We start from the raw sequence: 15,204 nt of genomic DNA, 5'->3' as shown, positions 1-15,204 counted from the left end.
ACTCCAACCTAGACAAGATCAAGACCCTTTGAAAAAAAGTTGGGCCTTTAAAAGGTAATTAGGTCATGAGGGTTCCTCACCTTGTGAATGGGATTAAGGCCCTAATAAAAGAGATTTCACCCTTGTCCTTTCACAATGTGAAAACACAGCATTCCTCACCACCAGAGGATACAGCAACAAGGCACTATCTTGGAGTCACAGAGCAGCCCTTATTGGACAACCAAACCTGCTGGCAGCTTGATCGTGGGCTTCGTAGCCTCTAGAACTGTGAGTAAATAAATTTTTCTTCTTTATAAATTACCCAGTCTATGGCATTTTGTTACAGCAGCACAAACAAACTTAAGACATCTATCATTTAAAACTATCTCATTAAGTAGGAAAGAGCATAATCTCCTATTTGACAATGGAAATATACTTAATCAAAGATAAAAGCAACCATTTTTGAACATTAGGATATGCCCTTTTTTTTTTTTCACTGACATCCAAATTCTCTAGCACTTCAAAACAGTAAGCTTGTTGTATCTCATTTTTGTTGTTTCCTGTTCAATGTAAGAATTTCCAGCCAGAAACAGTAGCTCATACCTGCAATTCCAGCACTTCAGGAGGCCGAGGTGAAAAGACTGCTTGAGGCCAGGAATTCAAAACTACCCTGGGCAACATAGCGAGATCTTGTCTCTATAAAATATTTTAAAATTAGCCAGGCATAGTAATGGGTGCCTGTAGTCCTAGCTACTGAGGAGGGTGACACAGGAGAATCCCTTGAGCCCAGGAGTATGAGGTTATAGCAAACTACAACTGTGCCACTGCACTCCAGCCTGGACTACACAGCAAGACCCTGTCTCTTAAAAAAATAAAAAAGGAAAAAACAATTCTGTCAAAATTTTTTCCCAGCTCTCAATACAAAGTTTTCTAAATATTGAGGGGAGGTGGAGAGTCTGTATAGACTAGTCTCCATTTTCTTCAAATTCTTCCTAACATTTTATAATTTCAAGAATAAGTTACATTTCAAATTATACCACAGACAATGCTCATATGGTGATAAATTATTTAATATTCTTATCATTTAGAGATACATGCTAAAAGTTAAGAATATATCTGAGATTATTTCAAAATAATAAAGGATGCAGTATATGTAGGGGAGTATATTATGTAAGATTGGCCAAGGAATTAATAATTGTTGAAACTAAGCGATGAATACATAGAGGTTCACTTTCTCTACTTTGCTAAACTATGTTTAAAGTTCTCCATAATAAAAAGATTTTTAAAGAGTAAACAATAGGAATTAAATCTAATTAAACTGTTCTTAGAAATAATTAGACACAAAAAAGGGTATTCATTGTAAATTACTTATAACAAAATTTAGAAGGAAATTAAATGTCCAAACATAAAATATTAATTAGTTATAGAACATTCATTCCATGAGATACCAAGTAGCCACTAAAAATCATGTTGTAGAAAACTCATTGATATAAAAAGAATTCACAATATACTTCTAAGAGAAAAAAAGCAGGTTACAAAATAATATGTACAGAATTGAACCATTTTCATTTTTTAAATGTGGGCATCTGTGTGTGTACGTGTGTGTTTGCATATGTGTATACTTCTACCAAATACTGAGAGACTTGGTTTCATTCACTGCTTTATTCCCAGCACAAAAAACTGTACCTGGAACATAATAAGAACAACACATACTTGTTGCATGTAAAGGTTTTGGCATTCCAGACAACAGGGTTTCCCTTGGGGTATGATTCTCTCTGTGCTTTTGTTTCATAAGGTTTCTCAAATAAACATTCAGTTTTTTCTGTTATTGGGGGAAAACACTTAAAATTGTATCTCACATAACAAAATTAAAATTTATTTGCCTGATTCAATAATTATTTCATGAAATGCATTCAATAAAATCATTTTATACACTGAAAAAAGAAAGGCCTCTTCTATACTTGGAATGAATAAACTGGCAACAGCAATCAGAAATAGTAAAAACAGGCTGGATACAGTGGTTCATGCCTGTAATCCCAGCACTTTGGGAGGCCGAGGCAGGAGGATCACGAGGTCAGGAGATCAAGACCATCCTGGTTAACATGGTGAAACCCCGTCTCTACTAAAAATACAAAAGCTTAGCCAGGTGTGCTGGGCGCCTATAATCCCAGCTACTCAGGAGGCTAAGGCAAGAGAATGACATGAACCCAGGAGGCAGAGCTTAAAGACAGCCCCTCTGCACTCCAGCCTGGGTGACAGAGCAAGACTCCGTCTCAAAAAAGAAAAAAGGAAATAGTAAAAACAATAACTTGTTAATCAGTCTTATCCTTGTGGGTGAATTCTGTTGCTGAGCAATAACATAGCCTTACTATATTTAGGAAAGCTAATATTTCTAAAATGAATCTTTAAAACTGATACAAAAAAGTATAAAATCAGTTTTTAAAAAATGAGTCCATTATATTCATTCAATATACACTTACTGAATTTGTAGACAATAAGTTACCTGCTAGGGTAATCCAAAAAAAGATTACGTTATAGCCCTTGATAACCAAGAGGCTCCCAATCTAGTGGGAAAGACAGATGAATAAAAGCTAAATTAAACATAAAAATAAAGGTAGCTGACATTTGTTAGGTTCTTTTTTTTGGCATTGTGCTGACACTTAACAAGCATTTTCTTTTTTTTTTTTTTAAACAGAGTCTCACTCTGTTGCCTAGGCTGGAGTGCAGTGGTACAATCTCAGCTCACTGCAACCCCCACCTCCCAGGTTCAAGCAATCCTCCCACCTCAACCTCCCAAGTAGCTGGGATTACAGGTGTGCACCAACACGCCTGGCTAATTTTTGTATTTTTAGTAGAGACGGGGTTTCAACATGTTGGTCAGGCTAGTCTCAAATTCCTGGTCTCAAGTGATCCACCCACCTAGGCCTCCTAAAGTGCTGGGATTATAGGCATGAGCCACCACACCTGGCCAAACAAGCATTTTCTTATTTAATACCAATAACAACATTTTTAGTAGTTACTATGATATTCTCAGTTTTTAGAAAAGAAAACATTAAGACTTAAATGACTTCCTCAGTCACTTGGGTAATAAATGGCAAAATAGAATCAAACCAAATAAACCCTGTCCCAGATACAATATGGGGTCGCTCATTGTTAGGATGCTAGTAAACACCAAAGTGGACTCTTATCATTTCCATCAGTTACTATCAAGTATAACATAATAGTCACCTTTTTTTAAGGTAGATATCCTTTTGGAAGTGTTTCCAGGAATTTCTTATCTTCAACTCAACTAGTTATCTCTACTTTGAAATACACTATTACAGCCACTAACCTATGAGCCTCTAGAGCATAGAATTCAGTGGCTTCCCTTCTCCCAGTGCTATACAATGTATGCACTCAAGAAATATTAAACAGATGAACTTTTAGCTTGTTTTATGCTTCCTAAATTCCAAATCACTATAACATATTACATAATAGTTGGTCTAGGTCAATAGCAATTTCATTTATGTTATTAGGAAAATGTGGTATGGGAAAATCAGAGGAAAAAAATTCTGAAGTGCTAAATTATGGTAGTTATGCTAATTGGGGAACACTGCTGACCGCATAAGATGAACCAAGATACTCTTCCTCCAGGGACTTCTTCCTAATCTTCTAAATGTCCTATAAGCCAAATTTCATAAGAGAACTGGAAATGTGCAAAACTAGAGGGTAGTTTTGTTTCTTGCAAAAATCTGGTGATAAAGATCTGAGCTAAAAATAGTGAGAATGACAGGAAAGAATTCAAGAGATATTTCAAAAGCAGAATCATTTCTCACTACATGCAAGACAAAAATCATAACTAACTGTGGAACCTAAGATCTTCTCAGTCACCTCATTTGTTTCCTACAGCCTAGCCAGAGAGAACTACTCCTTAAAGGTCCTGAATTCTCACATAACATTTTAAAACTCCCAAAATAACTGTAATATAGGCTGGCGCGGTGGCTCACGCCTGTAATCCCAGCACTTTGGGAGGCCGAGGCGGGCGGATCACCTGAGGTCAGGAGTTCGAGCCTGGCCAATACGGTGAAACCCTGTCTCTACTAAAAACACAAAAATCAGCCAGGCATGGTGGCGGGGCGCCTGTAATCCCAGCTACTCGGGAGGTTGAGGCAGGAGAATCACTTGAACCCAGGAGGCAGAGGTTGCAGTGAGCCGAGATCACGCCACTGTACTCTAGCCTGGGCGACAAGAGCAAAACTCCATCTCCAAAAAGTAATAATAATAACCGTAATATAAAAAGCAGATAGTGTGCAGTCACTTGTATGTTACAAAAGAAATAGACAGTAGAACACAGGAATGGGAAAGGCACTCAAATTTTGTGTTGGAAAATGAACGAATGAAGATAATGCAGAAGACCTTCATAACTGATTTGAGAAGGGACTAGCAGCTATCTCTTGGTGATGAGATAATACAGGCCCTACCTCTGTATCACCATATTCTCTTACAACATGATCTTCCCCTTATCTCTGCCTGTCAAAATTAACCGCTTGCTTAAAAACACCATCAAAAATCTTCTCTGGGAAATTTACAGAAATCACCTCCTCACTTCTACCATTGTCCCCACCCATCCACACAAGTACACACACATACACAAAGAACTAGTCCCACTGTCTACTATGGTCCCACAGCACTTGGCACCTGCCTCTATTATAGTACTTAGTACAGCAAGTCATTATTCCTTTCATTATTATGTTCTGTATGAGAATATCACTAGAGCTAGAATATGAATTCCACAAGGATATGGATCATATCTTATCTAGCCTATTTCCATTAAATACCTACAACAGAACCTCACACACTACTGTTTAAATAACTTCTATCTAATAAACAAATGAATAAACAAATGAAAACAAATTTGCTAACTCCTGGAGCGCTAAAGGAACCTCAAAATGTCTGTGACTTAAACAGTGCCTTTATGGGGGAAAAAAAATCTATCTTCCTATATAAACGCTTATGGCTAACCATGACCTGCTTCAACTTAAATCAGTTTCGCTACCACAGCAATAAAAAACACACATATATGGCTAGAAGTTGATGTAAAGGCCAAAAGCATCCCTACCAGGGCTGAAATGGCCAATGGGGATATTCCAAATTTCATGGTTGCAAAATGACCCAATTAATCTTAGATTTCAGATAACTGAACAAAGACAAGGGTCACTGGAGCTCAAGTCATCATTCCAAGTGACTCTAAGCTGTTAGTCCCTGTGTTAATGGAGCCTGTTACACAACCCAGTATTAGAAAACACTGGAGCTTGGAAGGAGCATGCTACTCCATGCACATTTCCCAAGTATCCTCACAATAAACTTCTATCACTGAAGACAATCTATGTAGTTCTCTACCTTGAGTCTTAAAAGACCTAAGTAACAGTAAATAATATAGGAAACCAAGCAAAGGAAAGAATCACACACCAAATGTGAACTGGAAAAAGTGACGACGCCAATTAGTAAAGATTAGGTGTCCCAGGCGCGGTGGCTCACGCCTGTAATCCCAGCACTTTGGGAGGTGGAGGCAGGCAGATCACGAGGTCAGGAGATGGAGACCATTCTGGCTAACACGGTGAAACCCTGTCTCTCCTAAAAATACAAAAAATTAGCCAGGTGTGGTGGCGGGCACCTGTAGTCCCAGCTATTCGGGAGGCTGAGGCATAAGAATGGTGTGAACCCGGGAGGCGGAGCTTGCAGTGAGCCAAGATCGCGCCACTGCACTCCAGCCTGGGCAAGAGGGAGAGACTCCATCTCAAAAAAGAAAAAAAAAAAAAGATTAGGTGGAAGGTGCGGATTCAGTTCTGAACATACGGCCTTTAAGGAGACAGTAATCAAATATTTGGGTTTTTGGTTTTGGGAGTTTTTTTGTTTTGTTTTGGAGACAGAGTCTTACTCTGTTGCCCAGGCTGGAGTGCAATGGCATGATCTTGGCTCACTGCAACCTCTGCCTCCCCAGTCCAAACTATTCTCGTGCCCCAGCCTCCTGAGTAGCTGGGATTACAGAAGCACACCATCATGCTCGGTTAATTTTTTGCATTTTTAGTAGGGATGGGGTTTCGCCATGTTGGCCAGGCCGGTCTCAAACTCCTGTCCTCAAGAGATCCAGCCGCCTCAGGCTCCCAAATTATTGGGATTACATACGTGAGCCATTGTACCCGGCTAGTAATCAAATGTTAATTTAGGAGACTGGAAATAATGAATAAGACTGAGTACAAAAATTCCAAGTCTCAATAGTATTTGTGGATCATTTCAATCAAATTGAAGCCATTAGAGTAGATAAACTCACCAAGGAAATAACTATGTAAAATAAATAAAGGAGGAAAAGATAGAAAATGCAAAGTCACTGTCAATTATGAACTGTGAAGATCAATTCATAACTGAACATAAAGCAGGCAGAGAAACAGAGGCAACAGGAGAATCAAAATGCCAGAGAAAACTTCAAGAAACAGATATGAGGAATGTTAACAACAGAGAAAAAGTTTCTGGTCTTGCCAAAACAATGACTAATCTGCAACCTAGAGTAGTTTCATTAATAAACAAGGCCTAAACATGTTGGAAGGCTGAAACAGAATATACTCGTAGAAACAGATTTTTAAACTGGGGGGCAAAAGTGTGTTTACAGGAATAAAGTCCTAAGAGCTATGAAAAGGGACATGTTGAAAGGTCAGATGAGATGAAGAAGAGAAGAAATTGTCCTTCTGTGACAGAAGCAAAAATTATGTAGAACAATAATCAAATGAAATTAAGATGAAAGTACCTATTCCTACCAGCCACTGTATTTCAATCTTCTCTACAAAGTAGCAGAAAGCATCTGTGTTAAATTATATGAAAACATGAGGGTAGGACAGGAAAGAAAGTGTAAAGTGAGAGGACTACAGCTGTTTCTGAAAAGTCTGCAAACACCAAAACACACGAAACAGCTCGGTCAGTCACAAAAGGCCTTAGGGCAGAAAAAATGAAGGGACTATATTTGGTCCTCTTTCTTTATTTTCTCTGTTTCCAACCTTGGAACAGCAGTTTGCACGTTTGTGGACAGGTTGTAACTTCTGCTAAGAGACTCAGGAAAAGCTGAGAAGAAAGGAGAGAGCTGTTTATGATTGGCTAAAGGCTTTTTTAAATTATTATTGTGGCGGAATATACACAACATAAAGTTTACAATTTTAACATGTACAATTCAGTGATCCATACATTCAGCTGTTGTGCAACAATCACTGTTATCCATTTCCCAAATTTTTTCATCATCTGTAATATGGGGATCTAATAAGAAATATACATTCCTGGCACACTGCCCCGAAAACCTTTGGAATTTCCTGAATGATAAGGGTGGAAGGATTATCTTTTGCTATTCATAATAAGTCCCTTTCAAATAAATTTGAGCTTATGCTAATGAGATGACTCTTGGTAGGCCCCTACAAAGCTGCAGGGGAGTGGGTAGGGAAGCTGGTCACCCAAGAAACCAATCATGTGATTATATGGTCAGAACTTTCAGCCCCACCTCCAGGGAGGGGAGAAGGACTGGAGTCTGACCTAATCACAAAGAGCCAATAATTTAATCAATCATACCTATGGGGTGAAGCCTCCATAAAAACCCTAAATGATGGGACTCAGCGAATTTCTTCTGGATCAATGAACACATCCACGTGCTGAAAGGGTGATGCACCCCAACTCCATGGGGACATAAGCTCCTGCACTGGGGACCCTTCCAGACCTCACCCTATGTGCCTTTTCATCTGTATATCCTTTATAATAAACTGGTAGTAGTAAGTAAAGTGTTTCCCTGCATTCAATGAACCATTGTAGCCAATGATTGAACCTGATTTGTAGCCACATCAGAAGTACCAGAGGCATGGGACTTGCAACTGGCATCTGAAGTGGTGGAAGTCTTATATAACTCAGCCCTTAACCTGTGGTGTCTGACACTAACTCCAGGGAGTTAGCATCAAAATTGAATTAAATGCTAGGATAGAGTACTGGGAGCTGTGGGGGGAAAACCCCACGTATTTGGTGTCAGAAGTCTTGTAAGTGTAGAAAAAGTTCTTTATCATCTCCAACCAAAACTCTATACCTATTAAATAACTTTCCATATTCCACTTCCCCATAGTCCCTGGTAACCACCATTCTGCTTTCTATCTGGTTCTATGACTGTGACTATTCTAGTGGAATCATACAAATTTGTCCTTTTGTGTGTACTTTACTTCACTTAGCTTAATATTTTCAAGGTTCATCCATGTTGCAACATGTGTCAGAATTTTATCCCTTTTTAAGTCTGAATAATATTCCATTGTGTATATACACCACGTTTTGTTTATCCATTCATCCGCTGATGGACACGTGGGTTGCTTTCACCTCCTCTGGGCCGTTGTACATAATGCTGCTATGAATATAGGCACACAAATATCTCGAGACCCTGCTTTCAATTCTTTTGGGTATTGTATTCATCCGTTCTGGTGCTGCTATAAAGAAATACCTGAGACTGGGTAATGCATAAAGAAAAGAGGTTTAATTGACTTATGGTTCTGCAGGCTACACAGGAAGCATAGCAGCTTCTGCTCTGCTTTTGGGGAAGCCTCAGGAAGCTTCCAGTCATGGAAGGCAAAGGGGGAGTAGCACTTCACATGGCCATGTGGCTGGAGCAGGAGGAAGAGAGAGAGTGAGATAGGGACGTGCTACACTTAGAAACAACCAGATCTTGTGAGAACCCTCTCACAAGACCAGCACTGGGGGATGGTGCTAAACCATTCATGAGAAACTGCCCTCATGATCCAATCACCTGCCACCAGGTCCCACCTCCAACACTGGAGATTACAATTTGACATGAGATTTGGGAGGGGATACAGATCCAAAGCATATCAGGTATATATCCAGAAGTGGAATTACTGAGTCACATGGTAATTCTATGTTTATAATTTCTTGAGGAATTGCTACAATGTTTCCCACAGTGGGTGCACTATTTCACTCTCCCACCAGCAATGCACAAGGGCTCCAATTGTTCCACATCCTCACCAATGCTTGTGATTTTCTGCCGGGTTTTTTTTTTTTTTTAATAATAGCCATCCTAAAGACTATGAAGTGGCATCTCGTTGTCGTTTCAATTGCATTTCCCTGATTACTACTGATGTCAAGCATCTTTTCATGTGCTTATTGGCCAATGTATATATCTTCTTTGGAGAAATCTCTATTCAAGTTCCTTGCCCACTTTTTATTTATTTGTTTTGGTGAAAAGCTTTTAAAAAAAAGACACAAAGGAAGGCTTTCTATACAATCAGATCTAGCTCTCCAGTCAAAAATAATTGGTGATATAGTTTGGATGTTTGTCCCCTCCAAATCTCATGTTGAAATGTGATTCCCAATGTTGGAGGTGGGGCCTAGTAGGAGGTGTTTGGGTCATGGGGGAGGATCCTTCATGAATGGCTTGGTGTTGTCCCCTTGGCGATAAGTGAGTTCTCGCTCTATTAATTCACAAGAGAGCTGGCTGTTTAAAGAGCTTGGCACCTCCTCTTCTCTCTTGGTCCCTCTCTCTTCCCATGTGACACACCTGCTCCCCTATGCCTTCTGCCATGAGTAAAAGCTTCCTGAAGCATCACCAGAAACTAAGCTGATGCTGGTGCCATGCTTGCCAAGGAAATCTTTCTTCATAAATTACTCAGTCTCAGGCATTCCTTTATACTAGCAACACAAAACAGACTAATACAATTGGTATCTGCCCTCTAGATCTCTTAGGAAACTAATCATGGAGAAGAGGCACTGGCAAGAGTGTTAACTCAGGAAGAGAAAAAAGTTCCAACCCCGAGAACAGAGATTTCTTCTTCATAAAGTTCCTTCTACCTGATTTCAGCTCTGTAACTGTCAATCTCTTTTTCTCTTCTGGCAGATTTCCCTATCACTAAAGCAAAGGCTTTAATGACCACACTGCTGGTAGCTGTATCACTACTAATAGCAGCTATTTAATGAGTCATAAGTGTTACTGATATGTGCTAGGCATGACCCTTCATCTCATATGTGAAATCTCATTTAAAATTAAGTCCTACTAATGATGCAGAGAGGATTATCATGGTTCCTACACAAGGATGATATGCAAATTAATTAAGTGTTCCATTTAAGGAAAAAAAAAAAACCTCTTCCACCCTAGCAGTTTCACTTTAAATACTGTTATTAAAAAAAAAAAAAAGTCATACATCTTTAAAACACATGAAAGGTTTTCATCCTTTAGTCCTTCAATATGACGTTATTAAACGATGTCAAAAAGTCTCAAAGTTAGCATTAAATAAAAAGCATTTTCTAAATTATACATTGAGGAGTCTGATTTTTGAATCCACAAAATAAAACATCTTTTCTTCATCAACTACAGGAAGTACACTTTTACCTCAAACTAGTAAAATTAAAGGTTTCTTTGTTGTTGTTGTTGTTGTTGCTGTTTTTGAGACAAAGTCTTGGTCTGTCGCCCAGGCTGGAGTGCAGTGGCACTGCAGCCTCCACCTCCCAAGTTCAAGCAATTCTCCCGCCTCAGCCTCCCAAGTAGCTGGGATTATAGGCGTGGGACACCATACCCAGCTAATTTTTGTATTTGTAGTAGGGACAGGGTTTCACCATGTTGGCCAGGCTGTTCTCGAACTTCTGACCTCAAGTGATCCGGCCACCTCAACCTACCAAAGTGCTGGGATTACAGGGGTGAGCCACCAGGCCCGGCCATTTTTTTTAAATCCTGCTCCCTTTTGCCTTTTAAAAGCTCAACATTTTATAATATTTAGCAAATGTTTAGCTCTGAAGTAATAAAATTGATTTTTCTTAAAAAAAATCAGCTAGAACTAGAAGTGAACATTGTCTTATTATACTCTTAGAAAGTTATGTGTTTCTCATGAAAAAAAATGCTCATCATGATTGGTCATCAGAAAAATGCAAATCAAAACCACAATGAGATACCATTTCACACTAGTTAGAATGGTGATCATTAAAAAGTCAGGAAACAACAGGTGCTGGAGAGGATGTGGAGAAATAGGAACACTTTTACACTGTTCGTGGGACTGTAAACTAGTTCAACTGTGTGGAAGACAGTGTGGCGATTCCTCAAGGATCTAGAACTAGAAATACCATTTGACCCAGCCATCCCATTACTGGGAATATACCCAAAGGTTTATAAATCATGCTGCTATAAAGACATGCACACATATGTTTACTGCAGCACCATTCACAATAACAAAGACTTGGAACCAACCTAAATGTCCATCAATGACAGACTGGATTAAGAAAATGTGGCACATATACACCATGGAATACTATGCAGCCATAAGAAAGGATGAGCTCATGTCCTTCGTAGGGACATGGATGAAGCTGGAAACCACCATTCTCAGCAAACTATTGCAAGAACAGAACACCAAACGCTGCATGTTCTCACTCATAGGTGGGAATTGAACAATGAAAACACTTGGACACGGGGTGGGGAATGACACACACCAGGGCCTGTCGTGGGGTGGGGGGAGTGGAGAGGAATAGCATTAGGAGATATACTTAATGTAAATGACGAGTTAATGGGTGCAGCACACCAACACAGCACATGTATACATATGTAACAAACCTGCACATTGTGCACATGTACCCTAGAACTTAAAGTATAATAAAAATTTTTTTAAAAGGAAAGTTACGTGTTTCTTCAAAAGATGCTGACAATGTCAGACACATTTTTTAAACAGTTTGGAAACTGTCTTCAGAGACAAATGCTGTAAAATCAATATTTCATTTAATCTTCACAAAACTCAAGGAGAAGGTAGTATACAACTTCCATTTTACGAGTATATTCAGACAGAAAAGCTAAATAACTTGCCCCCCACTGCATTTCAGTAAATGGCAGAGCTGAGATTAGAGCCAACATCTATCAGACTCTAAAGCACCAGCTCTTAATTGCTTTACTTTGTATCACTGTTTTGATACAAAATAGATGTAATCTGATGATTTCATAGTGTATTTACTTTTATAAAACAGTATTAAATTTATGGGGGTTTAATTAATTATTGGCACCATAAAAACCTGAAACCACCTAAGAAAATAAATGCTCTGCAATAGACAGAACTTTTTTAATTAAATGAAAGTCTTGTTTTTTAACTCTATGATACTATTTCCTCTTAAGTTGGGCTCTTTGCCCAAAAGTACTCTAAAATTATAATTTTCTGGCAAGGAGTTTTAAAAGAAAAGAAGCTGAAATTTTCTCTTCTCCTTTCTCCCTTGGACTCTAATTTTCATTATCTAAGAATTTTCTCCACTTATCATAAACTGGAAAGTGATATGATTTCTTTGCATTTCTTGTAACAAACCTATACAAAGTTAACGAACACTGCAACATACTCCCTATTCCTAAGACATGTTACTACATTCACTTTCTTAATTACTAATTATTCAAAAATCACAAATTCAGAAAATATAGACAAATTTGAAAATGGTCTAACATATTCATGTCCTATTAAAATAAATTTGAAAATGCCCTAACATATTCATGTTCTAGTAAAATAAAAATTAAAAATAATTTCATTAGAAATATGGACACCTATAAGGCTCATACATTTTAATCCAATTCATTGTAAGTATTCTGAAATAACCATACCTAGATTTGAGAACTAAAAAAGGCAACTGAATCTTTAATTGATTTTTTTCCTTTTTTTTGAGACAGAGTCTCTCTCTGTCACCCAGGCAGGAGAGTAGTGGTGCGATCTCTGCTCACTGCAACCTCCACCTCCTGGGTTCAAGGGATTCTCCTGCCTCAGCCTCCCGAGCAGCTAGGACTACAGGTATCCGCCACCACGCCTGGCTAATTTTTTTTTTTGTATTTTTAGTAGAAACAGGGTTTCACCATGTTGGTCAGGCTGGTCTCAAACTCCCGACCTCAGGTGATCCACCTGCCTCGGCCTCCCAAAGTTCTGGCATTATTCATGAGCCACCACACCCGGCCTTTTGTTTGTTTGTTTGTTTGTCACCCAAGCTGCAGTTCAAGCTGGAGTGAAGTGGTATAATTACAAGTCACTGCAGCACAACCTCCTAGGCTCAAGCAATCCTCTGACCTCAGCCTCCCAAGTCACTAGGACTAAAGGCATTTGCCACCACGCCCAGCTAATGTTTTGTTTGTTGTAGAGACAGGGTCTCACCAGGTCACCCAAGCTGGAGTGCAGTGGTACAATCATAGCCTGCTGTAGCCACAACCCCCCAGGCTCAGGCAATCCTTCCACATCAGCCTCCCATGTACTGGGACTACAAGCATGAAAAACTATACCTGGCAAATTTTTGTAGTGTAGTGTAGTGTAGTGTAGTGTAGTGTAGTGTAGTGTAGTGTAGTTTGAGACAGGGTCTCACTCTGTAGCCCAAGCTGGGATGCGGTGGCATGATCACGGCTCAGTGGAACCTCAACATCCTGGGCTCAGGTGATGCTCCCACCTCAGCCTCCTGGCTGGGACCACAGGTGTGCACCACCATGCTCAGCTAATTTTTGTATTTTTTTGTAGAGACCAGGTTTTGCCATGTTGCCCAGGCTGGTCTCGAACTCCTAGGCTCAAGCAATCTGCCTGCCTCGGCCTCCCAAGTGCTGGGATTAGTGCATGAGCTACTGCACCCAGCCTAAAATCTACTCTTACCAACAGTGGTGTTATTTGTCTTGGATTATTTTATTTTCTTTTTCATTTAAAATGGCACTAGGTCCTCTGAAACACTAAATGGTGAGAAAAAAGTGAGACGGGGTATTAGGATTATAGTGGGTCAAAGAGCAACCAGAGCAAATAGGAAGAACATAAAGATAAAAGTCTGCTCTAAATAGTCTATATCACGTAATTTGAATTTATATATGCCCAATTTCTGACTCAAACTTAGAAAATAAATGTGTAGTGGAGAGACTATCCAGAGAAAGGAGCTCAAAACCACCAGTGCCATCACATTTTTTGGCAGAATATCCCAGAGTTTGAGAGAAAAAAATCAGTTATCCTATCTATGAATAAAATGCTATTAAAAACAACAGGATACGATATTAGTCTCCAGGTTAGGATCTTGAAATACCATTTCTCACTAAGAGAAACCACGGCTTCTTGGAGAAATGGATGATTCCAGATCTGGGACAAGAAATATACAAGATGGGCCCGAAATATCAAAGCAGACAACAAGGAAACTATCAAAAACCTCTAGGGTTATGTTATCTCCTGAAGAGACTCCCACTAACCAAAGATGAGACAATTTGCACTTCAATGAAAGTAATTCCAATGGATTAAATCCATCTTCTCATAATGGCATTTAAAAGAAAAAACAATGGTCACCTTTGGAGGAAGACAGGGAACTAATTCCTTATCTTGAAAACTAGTAAGTAACAGGAAAGAATCAAACATTTATCCTGTTTTTTCCTTTATCAACGATACCACTGGGTAACTAAACAGAAGATGAGGGGAAGTTACTTTTTATAAAAACATTCCAATTAATAAATGAAAGCAAAATGATGTATTTAGAATTTCATTATTTTGTAACACCCACTAACCATCCACAGCCGCTAACATCACAAAAAAGAAAGATAATTAGACATTAAGATATTCCCATGGTCTTGCCAAACCCCACCTATATATATATCACAATGCCTAAGGGATTGAACTTGAGTCTGCTCCATCTCTGGATCCAGCTGCACGTTTGCAGAAAATACAGAAGACAAAGGAACATGTTGAACTGACCTACATTAAGCAATCAGCAAAATCCAGACTCTGGGAAAACAGTTCAAACAACCTGGGTTCTCCAACAGGAAAAGGAAAAGGATGGAGGACTAAACTAAAGATTAAAAGTGACAACTCATATTAAAACTACTTTTTGGGCTGGGTGCTGTGGCTCATGCCTGTAATCCCAACACTTCAGGAGGCCAAGGCAGGACCACTTGAGCCCAGGAGTTCAAGACCAGACTGAGCAACATGGCAAGACCCCGTGTCTACAAACACACAAATTACCTGGGCATGGTGGCCGATGCCTATAGTCCCAGCTCCTCAGGCGGCTGAGGCAGGAGGATCCCTTGAGCCCAGGAGGGTCAGGCTATAATGAGCTGAGATTGCACTACTGCACTCCAGCCTAGGTGACAGGGCAATATCTTGTCTCAAAAGAAAACACACACACACACACACACACACACACACAAAACCCACTACTACTTTTTTTTCCTTTCTTTTTTTTTTTTCCTGAGACAGTGTTTCCCTCTTGTTG

The 15,204-nt window shown here is 39.3% G+C and overlaps 1 protein-coding gene across 5 annotated transcripts in view; it reads right to left on the bottom strand.

Moving 5' to 3' along the window:
* Positions 1-15,204, bottom strand: part of LOC105476082 (serine/threonine kinase 3) — a 332,200-nt gene that overhangs the window by 307,964 nt on the left and 9,032 nt on the right. The gene's annotated exons all lie outside the window — the stretch shown is intronic.

Source organism: Macaca nemestrina, chromosome 8 (genome assembly GCF_043159975.1).
Source record: "Macaca nemestrina isolate mMacNem1 chromosome 8, mMacNem.hap1, whole genome shotgun sequence".
NCBI lineage: Eukaryota > Metazoa > Chordata > Mammalia > Primates > Cercopithecidae > Macaca > Macaca nemestrina.
The sequence above is the reverse complement of the archived record's forward strand: the minus strand, read 5'-3'. Positions and strand labels throughout refer to the sequence as shown.